Source organism: Lagenorhynchus albirostris, chromosome 8, assembly GCF_949774975.1.
Source record: "Lagenorhynchus albirostris chromosome 8, mLagAlb1.1, whole genome shotgun sequence".
NCBI lineage: Eukaryota > Metazoa > Chordata > Mammalia > Artiodactyla > Delphinidae > Lagenorhynchus > Lagenorhynchus albirostris.
The window spans coordinates 26,428,652-26,449,119 of NC_083102.1; positions in this window are offsets into that span (position 1 = coordinate 26,428,652).

Sequence of the window (20,468 nt, forward strand, 5' to 3'; positions counted from 1 at the left end):
AAGACAGCCTAAGAGACCTCTGGGACAACATTAAATGTACCAACATTTGCATTATAGGAGTCCCAGAAGGAGAAGAGAGAGAGAAAGGACCTGAGAAAATATTCGAAGAGATTATAGTCGAAAACTTCCCTAACATGGGAAAGGAAATAGCCACCCAAGTCCAGGAAAGGTAGAGAGTCCCAAGCAGGATAAACCCAAGGAGAAACATGCCAAGACACATAGTAATCAAACTGACAAAAATTAAGCACAAAGAAAAATTATTAAAAGCAACAGGGAAAAATGACAAATAACATACTAGGGAACTCCCATAAAGTTAACAGATGATTTCTCAGCAGAAACTCTACAAGCCAGAAGGGAGTGGCATGATATATTTAAAGTGATGAAAGGGAAGAATCTACAACCAAGATTACTCTACCCGGCAAGCAACTCGTTCAGATTTGACAGAGAAATAAAAGCTTTACAGATAAGCAAAAGCTAAGAGAATTCAGCACCACCAAACCAGCTCTACAACACATGCTAGAGGAACTTTTCTAAGTGGGACACACAAGAGAAGAAAAGGACCTACAAAAACGAACCCAAAACAATTAAGAAAATGATGATAGGGACATACATATCGATAATTACCTTAAATGTGAATGGATTAAATGCTCCAACCAAAGACACAGGCTTGCTGAATGGATACAAAAACAAGACCCATATATATGCTGTCTACAAGAGACCCACTTCAGACCTAGGGATACGTACAAACTGAAAGTGAGGGAATGGAAAAAGATATTCCATGCCAATGGAAATCAAAAGAAAGCTGCAGTAGCAATACTCACATCAGATAAAATGGACTTTAAAATAAAGAATGTTACAAGAGACAAGGAAGGACACTATAAAATGATCAAGGGATCCATCCAAGAAGAAGATATAACAATTACAAATATATATGCACACAACACAGGAGCACCTCAACACATAAGGCAACTGCTAACAGCTATAAAAGAGAAAATCGACAGTAACACAATAATAGTGGGGGACTTTCACACCTCACACCAATGGACAGGTCATCCAGACAGAAAATTAGTAAGGAAACACAAGCTTTAAATGACACAGTAGACCAGATAAATTTAATTGATATTTATAGGACATTTCATCCAAAAACTGCAGATTACGCTTTCTTCTCAGGTGCACACAGAACATTCTCTAGGATAGATCACATCTTGGGTCACAAATCAAGCCTTGGTAAATTTAGGAAAATTGAAATCATATCAAGCATATTTTCTGACCACAACACTCTAAGATTAGAAATAAATTACAGGGGAAAAAATTACAAACACATGAAGGCTAAACAAGATGTTACTAAATAACCAAGAGATCACTGAAGAAATCAAAGAGGAAATCAAAAAATACAAATGACAATGAAAACACAATGATCCAAAACCCATGGGGTGCAGCAAAAGCAGTTCTAAGAGGAAAGTTTATAGCAATACAATCCTACATCAAGAAACCAGAAAAATATCAAATAAACGATCTAACCTTACACCAAAAGGAAAGAGAGAAAGAAGAACAAACAAAACCCAAAATTAGCAGAAGGAAAGGAATCATAAAAATCAGAGAAGAAATAAATGAAACAGAAACAAAGAAAACAATAGCAAAGATCAATAAAACTAAAAGCTGGTTCTTTGAGAATATAAACAAAATTGATAAACCTTTAGCCAGACTCATCAGGAAGAAGAGGGAGAGGACTCAAATCAATAAAATTAGAAATGAAAAAGAGTTACAATGCACACCACAGAAATACAAAGCATCATAAGAGACTACTACAAGCAACTCTATGCCAATAAAATGGGCAACCTGGAAGAAATGGACGAATTCTTAGAAAGGTATAACCTTCCAAGACTGAACCAGGAAGAAATAGAAAATATGAACAGATGAATCACAAGTAATGAAATTGAAACTGTGATTAAAAATCTTCCAACAAACAAAAGTCCAGGACCAGATGGCTTCACAGGTAAATTCTATCAAACATTTAGAAAAGAGCTAACACCCATCCTTCTCAAACTCTTCCAAAAAATTGCAGAGGAAAGAACACTCCCAAATTCATTCTACGAGGCTACCATCACCCTGATACCAAAACCAGACAAAGATGTCACAAAAAGAGAAAATTACAGACCAATATCACTGATGAATATAGATGCAAAAATCCTCAACAAAATACTAGCAAACAGAATCCACCAACACATTAAAAGGATCATACACCATGATCAAGTGGGATTTATCCCAGGGATGCAAGGATTCCTCAATATATGCAAATCAATCAAGTGACACACCATATTAACAAATTGAAGAATAAAAACCATATGATCATCTAAATAGATGCAGAAAAAGCTTTTGACAAAATTCAACACCATTTGTGATAAAAACTCTCCAGAAGGTGGGCATAGAGGGAATCTACCTCAACATAATAAAGGCCATATACGACAAACCCATAGCAAACATCATTCTCAATGGTGAAAAACTGAAAACATTCCCTCTAAGATCAAGAACAAGACAAGGATGTCCACTCTGGCCACTATTATTCAACATAGTTTTGGAAGTCCTAACCACAGCAATCAGAGAAGAAAAAGAAATAAAAAGTATACAAATTGGAAAAGCAGTAAATAAATACTAAGGATATCCACATAAATCCACATAAATACTAAGAATCATAAGAAAATATTAGTATCCACATAAATACTAAGGATCATAAGAAAATATTAACAACATTAAATGGCAACAAATTAGAAAACCTTGAAAAAGTAAATTCCTAAAATATATAACCTACAAAGACTAAATCATAAAGAAACAGAAAATATGAACAGACCAATTAATAGAAAGCAGGTTGAATCAGTAATGAAAAAACTCCCAGCAAACAAAAGTCCAGGACCATATGGCATCACTGGTGAATTACCAAATATTAAAAGAAGAAATAATACCAATACTTCTCGAACTTTTCCAAAAAAATTGAAGAGGAGGGAATACTTCCAAATTCACTTTACAAGGCCAGCATTACACAGATACCAAAGCCAGAAAAGGGTACTACAAGGAAAGAAAATTACAGGTCAATATCCCTGATGAACACAGATGCAAAAATCCTCAACAAAATATTAGCACACTGAATTTAACAATACATTGAAAGGATCATATGTGATCAAGTGGTATTTATTCCTGGGATTCAGGAATAGTACAACATATGGAAATCAATGAAGGTAGTATACCACATTAACAAAATGAAGGATAAAACAATAAATTTCAGTATGGTTATGTCAGAGCATGATCACTTTGCTCTGTGACTAGTAATCTATATTTAGGAAATCTAATGTGGTTATGAGTTTTAATTCAGGGAGCATAACTAGAAAGAGGCAGTGACTTTCTAGCTGTTTCTCTTTCTTATTCTCTATTGCCCTTTCCCTGTATTTTACATTATGTAAACAGAATAATATCAAAGATCAATATAAAGTTCCCTAAAAGAAAAGAAAAACAACAGCTCGGACCTTCTATTTCATAACAGCAGTTATTATTTCCGCTTCCAGGCATAGTGACTATTGTTCAGTCTGACTTCCATTAACTTAATGAATAATTCAATTGAAAAGTTATGGGTTTTTTTTTAATTTCTTGACTGAAAATGCAATTAACCTACATGCTATTCGAAAATAAACCTCCATTTATCATTGAGATTATACCAGATGGCAAAATGTAGGCTCTCCCTTTCTCTCTCTGGGCAGAATGAATGAAAAAGAAACATTTTTACAAGTAAAATTGTTTTTTTTTAATATAAGTAGAAAAATAAAATAACTTCCTAAATAAAATGCATAACAAATATTTCAGAAACCAGGTTTCAGTTTTAGTGTATGTCATAGGTTTTCTCAGGATTGTATAGCAATCATCACAGTGGTTATGAAGAACTAGGCTACAGTAGGGTCTACATGGTTATAATTCTTACTGGTTGTTTAACATAATTACAGTATTTACTTTTACAAATACTGAGGAATTTGTATACTAAATAAAGCGTCTTGTAACGTTTCTCGCCAAATAATAGAGATACTGGCTGTGGAGTATAGGGAGACTCCTGGCACTATCTTTGTAACTTTTTTTGAAAATCTAAATCTATACTAAAATACAAAGCGAAGCAGAAATTCTAATGCTTTCAGCTTCCATTCAGCAGAATTTTAAAGGAGTCAAGAAAGAGTACAATTTGAGCAACAATCCCGCCTGTGCAGAGACATAAAGCGCTGCTTAGTTCTCACCATAAACTGAAATATTCAAGATCTCCTCTTCAAAATTGATTTTCAGGCCTCTCAAAGTAACTCTTCATGCTTATTAGAAAGTTAACTCAGTAATAGTGATCTGAAACTTCTCATCTGCAGACAGGCAAATGACAAGTTAAATTAGAGCCACGGTGTATGCATAAACTCTCTCAGGAGACCTCATGCCGCTTGACCAAGGTACGGCTGCCCCATTGCTGTGAAAGCCAAGGGTAGTATCACCTTGCATATCGCTAATTACCTGTGCTCAAGTCCGAAGGTGGCTTAGTGTCTATTCTCAGATTCACCTTGATAGCCACTTAAATATTTTCTGTGTGAAGCCCAGTCCAGAGACACAGAGCATTATCTCTCCACCTTAGGAAGTGATGACTCTGCATAGTCAGGCCCAAATTACACTGACCTTTTTGATAGCGGTGTCACATCCTTCAGTGATAGTCAGTTAGGCCGCCCAGCTCACCCTTCAGTTTTTTTAAGCACTGAAGATTAACAAGATTTTTTTCTTGTCTCACTAAATGTCTTATTTCTGATTTGTGTCTCCATGCATTGAGCTCTATTTCTGGGTCCGTTTTAGCTCTGGATTTATAGTTTGTCCCTTTCTACATCCACTTTTCTCTTCAAAAATCCTTAATTTGTGTTAAGAAATAAATAATTTACTGCTTTGAAAATGCTGAACACCCAAAATACCTCTGACATTTTCTGTTTTATGAGTGATTGGAAATCAAAGTCATAGTTAAGGTATGATTAAAAGAGCCCCCTTAAAATATGCATCTGAGACTTAGGGGCAGACAGACAATTATTATGATGATAAAATAATTGCTTCTTTTTTTTCCCACTAGGTACTTTTTTTCCCAGCATGTATGAATTTGTACTTCAGTCAGAAAGTCAGGGTAGATTTACAGAGAAAGACAAATATTTTATCATATCACTTATATCTGGAATCTAAAAAGTAATACAAATGAATCTGTGAGAAACAGACTCACAGACATAGAAAACAAACTTATGGTTACCAAAGGGGAAAGGATAGGGGAGGGGTAAATTAGGAATATGGGATTAGCAGATATAAACTAATATATATATAATAGATAAGCAACAAAGATTTACTATATAACACAGGGAACTTTGTTCAATATCCTGTAATAACCTATAATGGAAAATAATCTTAAAAATGTATGTATAACTGAATCACTTTGCTGTACACCTGAAGCTAACACAATATTGTAAATCAACTGTACTTCAATTAAAAAAAAAAAAAGAAAAGAAAGAAAGTCAAGGTAGATTTGCCACCAGAAAAGCCTCTGAATATAGAAGTACTCATTTGTCCAGGGGAGACTTTCTGGAAAATTTCATGACAAGGATACTGAAGCAGCAATAAACTTGAGGCATTTACCTCCAATTTCCCCGTAGCCTACCAGGAAACAAGAGAGTCCCTTCTTCAGAAAATGCAGTGCTCACACTCCTTGACTAAAGAAGACATGCTAATTTGCCTTCCTGTTTAATTTGTCTTCATTGTTAAAATCATCACCACCATGAATAAAAAGTATGCATTTGTTACCCGTGGCTCGGGATCCTCTTCTGAGCAGCTTACAAACATAATTGCATACATCTTCTTGGATACTCTTGCAGTCAGTACTGCCCAAGGTACACAATGAGATGGATGCATCCAGGTATAAAGTTTTTGGATGGTAAGAATTGTCATACTCATCTATTTCCCGATGTACTCAGCACAGTGCCCTTTTTTTAGGTGCTTAAGAAATATTTGTTGCATTGAGTTGAATTATAGTGAGAAGAGGCAGGGAAAGTGAGTATCTTGCCAAATCCCTTAATTCCCCAAATCTGCATACTGCCGACGAAAAACTGTAAATTAGAACTGCCACAGATATGTTTGAACTTCTGTTTAAATTCCTTCCTAAGTCAGTGCTTCTAAATTTAACACTCTAGTCACATTCCTGGCAGGAGGATAAGCGCCGGGATGGAAAATGAGAAAAGCCTAGTCTAGTGCTCGTCTTGGCATTACCTACCGTTTGGTTGCAGAAGCCCCAGGGCAAGGATGCATCGTGCTTCTAGCCTTATTTCCCTTACTTGAGTGGTGAGGGGGAGAAGAGGAACAAAAGCTAACATTTGTAAAGCAATGTAATCACTTAAAAGAAAATAGAAATTCTACAGATACCTATATTCAACTCTTGGATGACTTTCTGTCAGCCCCATGATAATAAATGATCAAAAAGCAGCTTTCAAAAGCAATACAGCAGTTAGGTATCTTAACTCATCACAGAGTCTGATCTTTGGAGATGAGAGGACATTTTATAGCTGCCCATATTTCAGGTAGCATGTTTGGACCAGGATCATATGAAAACTGCACTAGGGGCTCATTCCAGTTTGCCTGGGTCGCACACTAGCTGAGTACTGGGTGACTCCCCTTTTCCCAGGCAGAGGGCCAGTGCCCAGTGTCAGCTTACTCTGGAATTGAAGCTTTCCTCCCCAAGCAGGGCTCTGCAACCTGTGCATGAGCACCAAAATTTGCGCACGGTCTGCTCCAGGTCTTTGATATTAGGCAGTTGGTGATCCCAGAACACAATTGTAAAAGTCTGAAACTCAAACTTCAGACTGCCTGGGGTCAAACAGCCAATGTATTCCTTCACTAATGAAGTTATTTTTTTCATACATATAAAAAGAGATGCCCACAAGTCCTTTGACTGGAATAAAGTCCACACTAGGTGATGCAGACTCCCTGACCTGGCATGTCTCTCCATAGAGAGATGGGGAGACTAGAAGGCTTCCTGTATCTCTGGTTTGTTGACTCTGGCCTTGTGAGTGTTTCCTTTCCCCTATAATGCTTGTTCTTTAATTTATGCCGTGTAATATTTTGAAAATAAACCCCACTCTTTACTCCACCAGTAGAAACCTTTTAGGGATCACCTGACACAATGATATCATAGGGAGAAGAGTATGGACTTCGGGTTCAAAATCTGTAACTTACTAATATAAGTCCATTGATTAGTTATTTAAGTCCTGTGAGTCTCAGTTTCCTGCAGTTTAAAATGAGATTGATAACCCTCTCGATTTGATTTGGATATTAAATAAAATGATGTGACTGGCTCTGGTACAAAGTATGAGCTCAGTGTTCTTTCCCATGACTTTTCCAATGTCTTCTACCATCTCCCATCACACCTTCCTTTTTGTTTTAAAATTAAGAGAGAAATTGTGGAAACAAGGGAGAGAGCACTGAAGAAGATTCATCATATTAAGGCCTAGGAGCTGAGAGGAGCAAGGCAAGGAAGCAAACCCAGAGGAAGGATAGCTTTAGAATAAGGGGCTTCCCTGGTGGCGCAGTGGTTGAGAGTCCGCCTGCCGATGCAGGGGACGTGGGTTCGTGCCCCGGGCTGGGAAGATCCCACATGCCGCGGAGCAGCTGGGCCCGTGAGCCATGGCCGCTGAGCCTGCGCGTCCGGGAAAGCATCACTATTACATCTTATAAACCTCCCTGCACACTGACTTAAGCGGTAGCAGTTCCCAAAGACAGAGGCTGTGCTGCCCAGATGCTGCCGTGATAGGCTTTCATTTATGACCATATAATTTACACTTGGCAATGACAGCAGCAGTATCATAATCACTCTGGAATTCAGCTTAGAAAGACTCATAACTCTTTAAATGGGTACAGTAGCTTTCAAGCTGTCAGAACAAAAGAGAAATCGTTTATAATAGCAGCAACTTACCAGGATAAGGAAACAGAGTCCTGTGCATACCAGAATGAGACAATCAACCCACCAGTAATAGTAACAGTGCTTTCAAAGCAGATAAAAAGCAACTTCCAGTCTTTCTGTTCTACTTTTCTAAGTCAGTCTATCCTCTTGACTTAAAATACTCATTTGTAAATGGCATACTCAGAATTAGAAGTGTAGACAGATGAGACCAAATACCAGTTCAGAAAGCAAGGAGCTCTATTACTATTGGTATTTACCCTCAAAGCTGCATTGATTTTGCCATTTTTAAGTTATATTAACTCGGCTCATGTACACCCCCGTCGACAAAGAATAAAATTCTGTGTAAGTTTTCTATCCCAGGGGATTTTTATGATGAGTGCAGCAGAACTTTAGAAATCATCTTCCAAAAGAGGAGAGACCAGGTCACTGCTTGTCAGAGTTGGAGAAAAATGACTGTCTGTGCCTCCCGGGGATGGTCTCATATGAAGGAAGGTGATGTTGAAAATCTATCTTGAATTTGCATGGATTTTGTAGTTTATAAGCCACTTTCCATATTGTGGCTGAGAGTAGCAGGTGCCACTGGTATATATGAACGTAGGGGCATTTTAGGGGCCTCTTCTGTCCCAGATTTCTTACCCATTGACTATGTCAAGGTGCATGAAATGCCCATCTAATTCACCACAGCAAAGTGGCAACGGCCCTGAGTTTGGAATCAGAAGTCACATGTATAAGCCTCATCTTGGCCATTTACCAGCTCTGCTTCCCATGAGGACAGTTACTTACTCTCTTTGAAGCTAGTTTCTCATTTCTAAAATGGAATTATGTGACCTTGATGCCCCCTAGGACCCTTTTCAGTTCTAACATTCTGTGATGATGTAGGCTCTCCTTTTGACTCACTTCTAAGTTTTCTACATTTAAACTAGGGATCGAAGCAGTCAAACGGCAGAAGTATTTCAGGACACAGGGTCAAGAGCAGAGTCAGATGCTATGGGAGAGTCTCCAAACCACACGGAGGATTCTGAGTGGAGAACGGTGCAAGGTAGAGCTCACAAATCTGGAGACTTGAAGGGGGAAGATCTGGCTGGGGGCATAGGCGCCTCTGCACTACTGTCCATCTAAAGTGTTGAATGTGATGGCACGTTGGAGATGCCTAGACAACCCTATCAAAAGACGCCCAAGGAATCTATGCTCTACATACTTAACACCGGCCACACCATCCATAAAAAGGGCTTCTGTAAGGGGCTGGAAGCTTCAATGAAGACTATATTTGCCTACTTCTCAAACTTTATCCATCTCAAAAGACTGCCTGGTGGCTGGAAGTTAAGATATTAATGGGGCCTGAGGAATGATGATTTATATATTATTCTTTTTTTTTTATTGCTGTATCACTTCATAGTAGCAAGCCTGTCAAATATCCACAAGCACTTAGATAAAGTGAAGGATTTGGCAGAAAATAGGAAGAACAAGGTCTTTCATTGAGAATGCTTATTTGAGTGTGAAGAAAAGTCATAGAGAAAATTACTTGCAAGAAGAAGCTTTTGTGGAATCAAGGACTTGTGACAAAAGTGGTTAAGAACTGTAATTGAGGTTTCATGTCTTCAGCATAAGCCTAGTTTTAGAAAGAGTAGTCAGTGGTGAATAGAATTTGAGGTCTTAGTCTTCTAGAAAAAATAAAGTAAAGCAGGAAGTATCCAGCGAGAATGTTCTTCCATGGGGCCTCTAAGGCTTTAGATTCTTTCTGTTACTCAACATAAACTTCCCTACAGTTCTCTTACTCTGGAGAACAGCAGAAACATCAAGTCGAGTGTCTGAGTTCAAAGAAAAGTAGATTAAAAGGGAAAAAAAAATCCAAATTCCAGTGAACACAGAATATCACTAAAAAAGAGAACAGACAGAAAATATCCCTAGGGTGTTAGATGGATTTGCCTTTGACATATAATGTTTTAAGTGACATGATTGTATAGAAGGCAAAAAATGAATTTCATGCTGTTACCAAGGAGGCAAGTCTTAAAAGATATGATCTGTTTTTGGTGTTTAATCATTTACCTTTTCCACAAAAATATTGAAGTTGGAAGAAACCTTGAAGGTTATTTTTCCCAACAGACTTATTTTGCATTAGATTAGAGGAGTCGGAGCATTGGGAGAGGTGAATTGATGTCCTTGGATTTGACCAGGTGAGATTGGAAGATGCACCTGGAACCAGAACCTCTTACTCTGAGTCTGAATAGCCTTCATTTTGCTCTTTTAAGCATTTCCCAAAGCCACTTTAAGGGCTTTTTCCCTCCATTTTTTCCTCCCTAGTTTTTGTCTTTCTTTCTCCCCTCCTATCCATTTTCTGATTATTAATGTTCTTAACAGATCTCTAATTCCAACAATTCACATTGTTTCACTAAAGACTGTACTTTCTTTTTGAGTCAATTGTATTCTATTCTCTTTCCATTTTCAATGATTCTGAAATATCCACCAATGGAAGACTTTTAAAATTTTATGAGAAGTCGGCAGGGTTATGAAAAGATACTATGGTAGCTGTCATGGGGATTTAAAACATTCCAGTTAAAAAGTCAATGAAGTGATGATCAAAAATAGATCGGAAAAAAAGAAATAGATAGGAAGAGATTACAGCAACAGCAGCTCTTGGAAGAGTGTGAAATTAATCATCTGGGAAATATAGTAATGCAAGAAGTATCCAGGGAAAGAATCTCTGCAGCGGGGCCTCTAACCCTTTAGACGTTGATTCCTGGATATTGCAGCTCGCATGTGCTACTAGGAATAATTCCTGGAAATAGTATTAACCCAAATCCCACTAATACATGAAGAGTCCTGAGTGCAGGCTCTGGACTCTGAACAACAGGTTGTGCGACAAATATAAAATATTGTATTATCAAGGGCTAATGTCATCTACAAATTTTAGTTGCCTTAATTATAGTCTGCAGCTGTTATGCAAAACTAAAAATAATGTTAACTGTCACCATTGAAACGTATTTTTTAAAGGAATGTCTGTACACATGGCACCGTGTTGAATGTTTTACAGACTGAGTAGAGTTAAAAGCTCCCAATTTAAAGTGGATGACTAGGTTCTATCGTGCATCTGGTGAAATTTGCTAAGATCTTAATTCTTTAGAGATTCTTAATTCTTTAAATATGCCTTCATATTTATATTTATAAATAAATCATATTTATTTAACCAAGCTCTCTGAGCAATTGCAGACCTCTACATTAAGTGTACCTTCTCATATATTTGCTGTGAATTCTCTGGTTTCAGTTGAAGGCTTCCCTCCTCTGGGAACCTTGAAACATAATAAATTTCATCATTTGTTTCTTTCATAATGATAGGGTTACTTGGAAATAAATAAGTGGTAAAGAAAAAAGAAATAGGGAAAAGTATAAATTACCATCTTAATAGTTTTTATTTTAATTGTCAGGTACTTAAATACAGCCTTAGATAATTGTCACAGAAAGATACAGAAATGCCCTTTGATGAGAGAAACACCATAAATAATTTTTATTGTATATAGAAGACTTTATCACACTTTTTTGATGACAACGGAGGTATTGGTACTTTCAAAAATTAAAATACTTACTATTCAGTTTTCAGTATTTAGATTACCATAAGCCAGTTCTTCCCCCTAAAGCATAGAAAGAGATCTCTATCTACAAAATCAAAATCATTACTAGATAGTGAAATAGCCCACCAACGAGGTAGTGTTTTTTTAGTAATTGTGCACAGATGATTTGATTTGTTATGCTAAAACTTTGCATCCCTCAGGTTTTTGTTGTACTGTGGACAATGCTAAAGTATTAATATGTGGTTGGTGTTTATCAACATCATATCAAAACAACCAGAAGTGAGGATAATTGAATTATTTGGAAGTGATATCTGAAGAAAGGAATTTCATCTTTTGTTGTTTTGAAATATAACCAATCAGGAGCTGAAAACAGCAGAGAAATTTTTAAATATGAGATTGCTCTTTATTTTATGATAGACTGAATTGTGAAGGAAAGAAGCAGTTTATCTTGGAAATATTTTCAAAAGGCTATTTTTTCTTTTTATAATATTTATACATGTGTTGTGAGAACAACCAATGAAATATAGATAAGCAAGCAAAAGAAAAGTATTTCCTCCTATCCTATAATCCTGGCCTATTGGTTTAATGGCACTGGCGCTAAGTCTGTCTTCCTGAGAAGCATCTTTTTCTATATCTTGCCAGTGTCGGTGGTTAAAGAACTATCATGAGAGAGCAGAAGAGGACAGACCAATTTTGAGATAATAAAAATAAATGTCTCTATAAGACTGGTCATGATAAAGAAAGACTCACATTTTGCCTCGGCCGGCATTCGAGGGGAGAGCTATTTTTAGTCACGGATTTACTGTGGAGTCCATTAACCAACTAAAACCAGTGAATACTTAGGAATAATCCTGGATATAGTCCATTGTAAAATATGAATGAGGATGGGGTCATCAGAAAAGTAATTTTAGGGAGTGGGGCTTTACAAATAGGAATACCAGGGTGGGCATTAAGGATGGAAAAGGAATTGTCTGGGGATTTATTAGAAATTGGTGGTCTTTAAAAGGCCGTTTTGGTCACCCCAGAAAGGTCAAGCACTAAAATGTCCGTGATCAGAGGCTTTCAGATTTTTGTTGATTAAAGTCACAGCTTCAGTTGACTATAATGAGGCTTCCTAAATTTCTGTTTCCAAAGCCTTTTTCCTCTGTCTCAGGTACACCCTACTCAGTCATCAGTAAAGCTTCCTCCTGAGAATCCGCTCAAGGGATTGTTTTTCAGCCACCAGCTGGAAACCTCATTTGTGTTGTACTGCTCTTCCTAGCAAGAGACTCAAGCCTCCACAGGCACAGGAAACCTTGGAGCCTCTCTCTGCTTTGCATTAAAAGAAGGAGAGTCATGGACATATACACACTAACAAACGTAAGGTAGATAGCTAGTGGGAAGCAGCTGCATGGCACAGGGATATCGGCTCGGTGCTTTGTGACCGCCTGGAGGGGTGGGATAGGGAGGGTGGGAGGGAGGGAGACGCAAGAGGGAAGAGATATGGGAACATATGTATATGTATAACTGATTCACTTTGTTATAAAGCAGAAACTAACACACCATTGTAAAGCAATTATACCCCAAAAAAGATGTTAAAAAAAAAAAAAGCATCCTCCGGCACCTGCATAATGAACAAAGTTCACACCCAATCACACAAGCTTCAACTCTGCAAATTTCCTAGGCTATACAACTTAAAACTACACTGAGCCCTAATAAATAGGGGACATCTAATCATCTCAGGTTTTCCCCACATCTAATTCTAAGTTGAGTATATGATAAATGAAACACGGCTCTTGGAGGGAGCTAGAAATTCTCACAAGGAACATGAGATCTCTGATTCTTCTATTATTTTAAATTCACTTCTGTTTTTTTTGTGTGTTTTCAGTCACAGAGTATATTGTCATTCTAGGTAATAACAAAAAACTTAAAAAACCTACTATTTATTGAGTGCCTACTGTTCTCCAAGCACTATGCTAGGGATTTTACAACCAATGTATCAAATTCTTACATAAATCTTTTATGGCAGGAATTGGTAATAATAGAAGAAGTTAAAAACCAAGATTGGGGAAGTAAGGACTTTCATGATACCGCTGTTATCACTTTTCTTTCATATTATCTCCAATCTTTCGCTAATACAGGCCATGCTGCAATGAGTATCTTGGGTCTCCTTGTAAACATATCCTAGGGTTTGTCATACCTCATCATCCAGAATCACTGGTCATAAGGTATAAACAGCTTTAATTTATCAAGATAAAATAATACGCTTTTAACCAATGGTAATTATATAGTATTCACTCTACCACTATATAGATCTAGGACCCAACAATGGGCATAGGAGTGACCCTGCTCACTTGGGGAACTTTTACTTCCTATCCCCATCCCGATAAGTTCAGACTCTACTGGGGTCTTTGTTCCCAGAAGAGTAATGATTGTCCCAGAAGACATAGTAAAGGTTTCATTAAACCTAATGTTATGGCTTCTGCCTGTCATTTTGAGCTCTTCAACACAACAGACACACAGAAAAAGAAAGGAACTGCTCTCCTGGCAGAGGTAATCCACTCTGATTATCGTGAGGAGGTAGCTTTGCTGCTCATAATAGGGACAGGAAGGCATACGTGGATCTGGAACTCAGAAAATTCTTTCTGGTGCTTCCCTTTTCCAGTCACAATCTTAAAGGGGAAATTGCAGCAACTCTAGCCTGACAAAACCAAGGTAACTTGGTCCTCAACCACTCAGGCAGGAAGGTCCAGGTTACTCCATGGGGCTGGCAATGGTAATGAACACAAGCGCTAGCCAAGTGGTAGGAAAGTCTTGAATGAATGGTAGAAAAGGTAGATAATGTCTATCAGTCATGGCCTTAGGATCAACTATAACTCTCCTCACTAAACCCGTTGTAAATTTATTTTGAGAAATTGTAACTGGATGGCGCTTGGAAGAAGCAATGAGAGAATGGAGGAAACTCAATGTTGGGTCTAACGAATCAGAGTGGTGCAAGGAGATTGTATCAGTGTCCTATGCATCTTATTCTTGCTGACTTCAATAACTGTATCTGCATCTCCATGCCTATTACACAGGCAGCCCTGAAGTGCAGAGGAGTTAACACTTCTAGAAGGAGCAGCTCTCAATCAATAATTCGCTGGCGTTTGTGTATATATTTCCCAGTCCCTTGCCCTTTGGGTGGGGTCATTCTAACATATGTGTTTCCCTGCAGATTTAATCCCCAGTTGTACACCATAATGGCTGGCTAATTAATGTGTCCTATAATGCCTGCCTTCCACTTCTATATTACGTACACTATTTGCACTTAAATTTTTGTCTCACATCCTGCTTCTGGAAAAACTCAAACTAGGACACAGGATCTCAGCTGTATGCAAGAATCTCGTGAAACTCAAGGTCGTATCTTCATATAGGAGTGGGCCTATAGATGCATCCAATTTACGAGGGAGCAACAGAATGTCAGCATTGACTTTGGGCTCCCCTTTTATTTTTTGTACCACCAAGTTTCCTGTTTCTACTTTTTAAAGTTGAGATATGTTTAATTTGATTTTCAGGATGAAACTAAAACAGTGAGGTATCATGTCACTGCTATTAGACTGACAAAAATAAGAACATGGATAATGGCAGGTGTGGGTGGGGTATGAGGCCTTATAAATATTCATGTACTTCTGCTGAAGGAGAACATTGGTGGAGGTGTTCTACAGAACAGTCTGGCAGTACTTAGTTATTGTACAATAAGTTTTCACCTACTCTGTGAGACCCAACAGTTCTGTTCCTGTGTGTACAGTCCAAAGAAATGCTCAGTGGATCCGAAAGAAGACATGTGTGAGAAAGCTCAGCAGGGTGCTATTTTTGTTGGCGGGAAATTGCACCCATCAGGCATCCACCACGAGAGGAGTAGATGCTAAACTGTGTTGCTGCTCACCTTGTAGTACATGCATCAGTACAAGCAACAGATTAATTATATACACAGTGACTTGGATACATCTTGAAAATATTTGCTAGGTGAATAAAGTAGAAATCACAACAAGATATATAACATAGTTCTTTTGCGTGCGTTAAAATACGCATACGAACAACAATCCATCTTTTGTAAGAACACACCAACTACAGTCTGTGCAACAAATGCATGGAGAGGGACGAAGAAACAGAGGAAAGAGGAGAGAGGAAAAAGAAAACAAATGAACAAAACAAGAACCATGCTATGTGGAGACCACTGATAATAATGCAGCAAGGGCTGACACATAAGATAAACACAACCATTGGCACCTAAAGTAAAAAAAAAAAAAGAAAAAAAATATATTTCAAGCATTTCTATAGGTTTGTGTCAGATGGAAGTTCGGCAGAAGTTTAAAGTGTTGGAAATACCTGTAATTCATTTAATAATTTTCCTGTTGATGGTTCCAATTTTTTTCTATTACAAATAGTGCTGCAGTGAGTAGCCTTTTGTGCCATGTGCAACACATGTAGCTCTACCGAGAGAAGCAATGAGATGTAATGGTTAAGAATGCTGGGTCCAGTGTTGGAGTCTTGACTCCACTACTGTATGCCCTTGAGCACACAGTTCATTGCTCTGGGCCTCAGTTTCTTGATAATAATAGTATCTACCTCATGGAGTTATGGTGATAATAAAATGAGCTAATGTTTGTAAAGCACTTAGAACAATGCTGGAGAATACAGAGCACTCAATCAATGTTCGTTATTAATCCTACTCTTTTAGCACATATTTCAGCAGGGTAAGATTACAGATATGGAATTTCCTGCTTCCAGGGAATACATTTTAAATGTTTATACCTTTTTAAAAAATTCCAAATGGGCCATATCAATTTAGTCTACTGCCAAATATTCCTGGGAATATAATTTTTCTGCACTCTTGCCAAAATCAGATATCTTCATTCTTTTCTCATTCATTTTCATCTTTTGGTGAATAAAACATGACATTTTTACATTACATTTCCCTGGTTACAAGTGAGTATGTGGACCTTTAAACTTTTATTTGATATTCATTCAGAAACTGGCATATTAACAAGATTAATCTTGACCAGTGTTAGACAAAAGAGGCTTCAATCCGCTTTTGTATTTATTTGGCTTATGACCTGTAATAGATTCCAACAGTGCTAAGCTTAGCATGAAGCAACCCGACACACTGCCTTACAGGTTCTACCATTTTCTTTCTGGCCAGATGGGCTATTTGGGATATAGAAATGATCATGATTATATCAGAGTGTTATTGTATTTCTTTTCCAAATATCATAAGCATCATCTTGATTAAAATCAAATCTCCAAAGCCGCTAGAAGTGAAAATAAATTGATGCAGAATTATTAAACATTGGATTACTTTAGAACATTGGTTTTGCTTTTAAATTTTTTTCAAGACATGCAAGATTTTAGCAGCATAATTTTAATCCAAATGCCTAAATTCTATTCCATGACCTTAAAGAAATTTAAATGTTTATTATATCCTTGTTAGAATAAAATGCCAATTCATGAGGTTTTAGAAAATGTCAGCCAATATAGCCAAAGGGGCTCTTTATTAAGAAGTTCACTTTGACAACAATCAAAGCACATGGAATCCTAGGGTAATTTATATAGGAAAAAAAGTAAAAAACTGAGACAGAAGTCACTTCCTGTTAAAATTATCTTTAGCCTATGACTATTTCTTCTGTTGGGTTCCTAGAAAAGTTTCCCAGTAAAAACGTTTTTATTTAGTGTGATATATATTCAGACAGTTCTCCCTCTTCTATCCCATACATATCCTTGAAGCCCAGAACTCATGCTGATTCCATAGCAACTTCATCAATATAGAAAGCCTGCCGATATGTGAAGAGACAGGAGAGAAGTAAGAGTTAGAACATATGTCATTTCATCAATCGATTGCAATGAAGGACCAGGAGTGGTAGGGCAATTGCCAGATATTAGAACGCTTATTGCTGCCCTGTATTCTCAGCTCACAGCTTTGGGAATTTGAAAAACAACTGTAAGACTTCATATTCTTGTATTTTTCAGTATTAAACCAGCTTATTAATTATTGCTTGCATAATCCTTAGAGTAAATGCTTTTATACTCCAAAGTTCAGGTTATATTTTAGGGAGCTCATCTATCTATTGACTCAAAACCTTACCTAGAAATAGGGTCAAAAAATATTAGGAATACAGAGCTTTCACACCTGAAAACATGTTGGCCACAAAATCCTTCCAAATGAAGTTTTAGTCTAATGCCGTCATAATGTAAGGCAGTTTATGCTTTGTGGATAATGGCTTTAACAGAGACTCATTTCTTGTTATATAACTGGTACAGTCTTTATACAGTCTCTACAATATCGTGATGTAAAAGTGCTTCGGGATAACCCTATAGAGACTAATTCTCATCAACACATCCTTTGCATAATTTCTCACTGATATCACTAATGAAATAAAGCAGAGAACTCTTCTCCAAAGACTCTTGGTATTAATAGCCTATCCTCTTATCTTTTATGCATTTCCTTATTAGATCTACTATAATAGAGCAGAAATACACGCTCATCTGTAGCAGAAATACTACATCAACACTGAAATACACACTTGTCTTTTTTCCTTTATTACTAAGCGTATTGAAATTAAGATGTTCTGATTATGAAAATCATAGACATAGTCTAATTATTAACTCCACATCAGTTCAAGTCAGATATTCATTCATTCATTCAGTGAGTGTTTAATGAATCCTGACCATGAACAAGTTACTGTACATTATGGAGGATTCACATGTAAAGAAACAACTTTCCTCAGTGTGTCCAGATGGACTTTATGCACTTAATTATTTGTGATGCAAAATAGAAAGGGACAAGTTCTATAGAAAGTTAGCAAGAACTCACCACAGGGAGACAAAGGAAAATGAGAGTATTTTCCAAATGAAAGCATCATAATGTCCTTTGTAGAGACATCATTTAGTCTGAGCCATGAAAGGTAGGTAGTATTTCAACATGTGGATATGGGGCAAACCAAGAATTGAACGCGAAATAAACAGTGGGAAGAAAGCCTGGAGTAGGACCATGTGGAGAGCGTGTAGGAAGTATGTAGGAGTCTGGTCTTTCTGGGGAATAAGTAAGTGAAGGGGATGCGTGGAAAGCAGTGAAGCAGGCAGCTGAGACCAGATGGTAAGGGTCTGGTGTGCCCATGCCGAAGAGTTAGGGCTTTTCTTGGTCATTGAAGGTTTTAAATAGAGATAAAATTATCAGAATTATGTTGTAAAGGGTGAATCTGACTGAGGAGCTCAGTCTGAATTGGAATGAGAGCCTGGAAATAGTAAAAAGAGAATCTTCTTACAAATGTCAGGGAATTTGGTAACAAGGGCTTCAGCTAAGATAATGCCACTGAAATAAAGGAGAGAGGTGAGGTAGGAGAGAGCGGTGGAGAACTTGGTAACTGGATACAGGCAATGGGAAAGGAAAAAGGACGAGGTGATGCTATTAACAGAAGAAAAAGACACAGGAGAGGGAAAGCGTATTTGGGACAGAATATTTCATTTTAAGACATATTGAATTTTAAGTTTGGAGAAGTAGGTAAGTTTACTATTAGGCGTTAAATCAAAGGAAGACTAATTTATGAAGAATGAAGGGAGGGTTAAAGTTTTAGAGAGATTGGAGATTCAAGAAAGTCACTTGAATTTCGTGACTAAAGTCACTGGTGAATCTCTGTTTTTTTTTTTTTTTTTTTTTTTTTTTTGTTTGGTACACGGGCCTCTCACTGTTGTGGCCTCTCCTGTTGCGGAGCACAGGCTCCGGACGCGCAGGCTCAGCGGCCATGGCTCACGGGCCCAGCTGCTCCGCGGCATATGGGATCTTTCTGGACCGGGGCACGAACCCGTGTCCCCTGCATCGGCAGGCGGACTCTCAACCACTGCGCCACCAGGGAAGCCCATGAATCTCTATTTTTGAAATATCTGAGCAAAAGAGAGAAAGAACATATACAAAAATATTAATTTTATATACGGATAGAGAGATTATGAGACTCTTGTTCTGTATATTTTTTTCTATAATGACCAAACAATTCTTCTGCAACAAAGAAAACAACAGTGAAATGTCAACAGTCTTTGGTGGCGTTTAGGTAATGAGAACAGAAGCCATATGCGAAGAGATTGCAAAAGCCAATTGTCAAAATCTCTGATTTGGGGAGGATTATAATTATTTCTTTCAGAAAATTCCTTCGAGCTCCATTTCTGCATTCACAGTAAATTGTCCTGCCAGGAATTTTATTCCATCACAGCTCCCTGATCTGACTGAGATTTCATCACCTGTAGATCTATTGATCACATCTAGTGCCCATCTAGTGATTCCTTAATGCTTTCACATGAAAAAAGTGATCCTGATTTTCTACAGCTTCTTCTCATACCCAGTGTTCTACAGAGGTCACTGTAACTGACTCCCCTCACCAGGCAATTATAATTTCAAAAGCTAGCTTTATGCAACGTATATTTTAATAGTTTATTTACATGCATTATATACAGGAGTTCTCACAATGATTCTATGGCATCTCTGCTATTATATTCCCAATTTTGCTTAGGAGGAAGCTGGTATTTAGCAAGTGTAAGTGGCTTGCCCAAGGCAACTCAGCCAGTAAGTAGTGTAGAACATATTACTCCAACCTTTGTGTCTTTTCCAGAATGGGGTAGGGTGATCTCCACCCAAGAAACTATATGCTAAATGGTTTAAAGGTTCATAAACTGCACAGGAGTTCTCCCTAAATTACTAATATGATTCCTTTTCTGTCATTATTAGCAAAATGGAATTACGGAAAGTCAGAAGACCATAGTTCCATTTCTAGGTCTTCCAGTGTGTACATAGGAAAATCACTTAACCTCCTTGGGTCTTTGAGTTCTCTTACAAAAAAAAAAAAAAAAAAAAGAATACTTGGCTATCTATCTACATCACAATGGTTTTGTAACTATTGATTAAGATA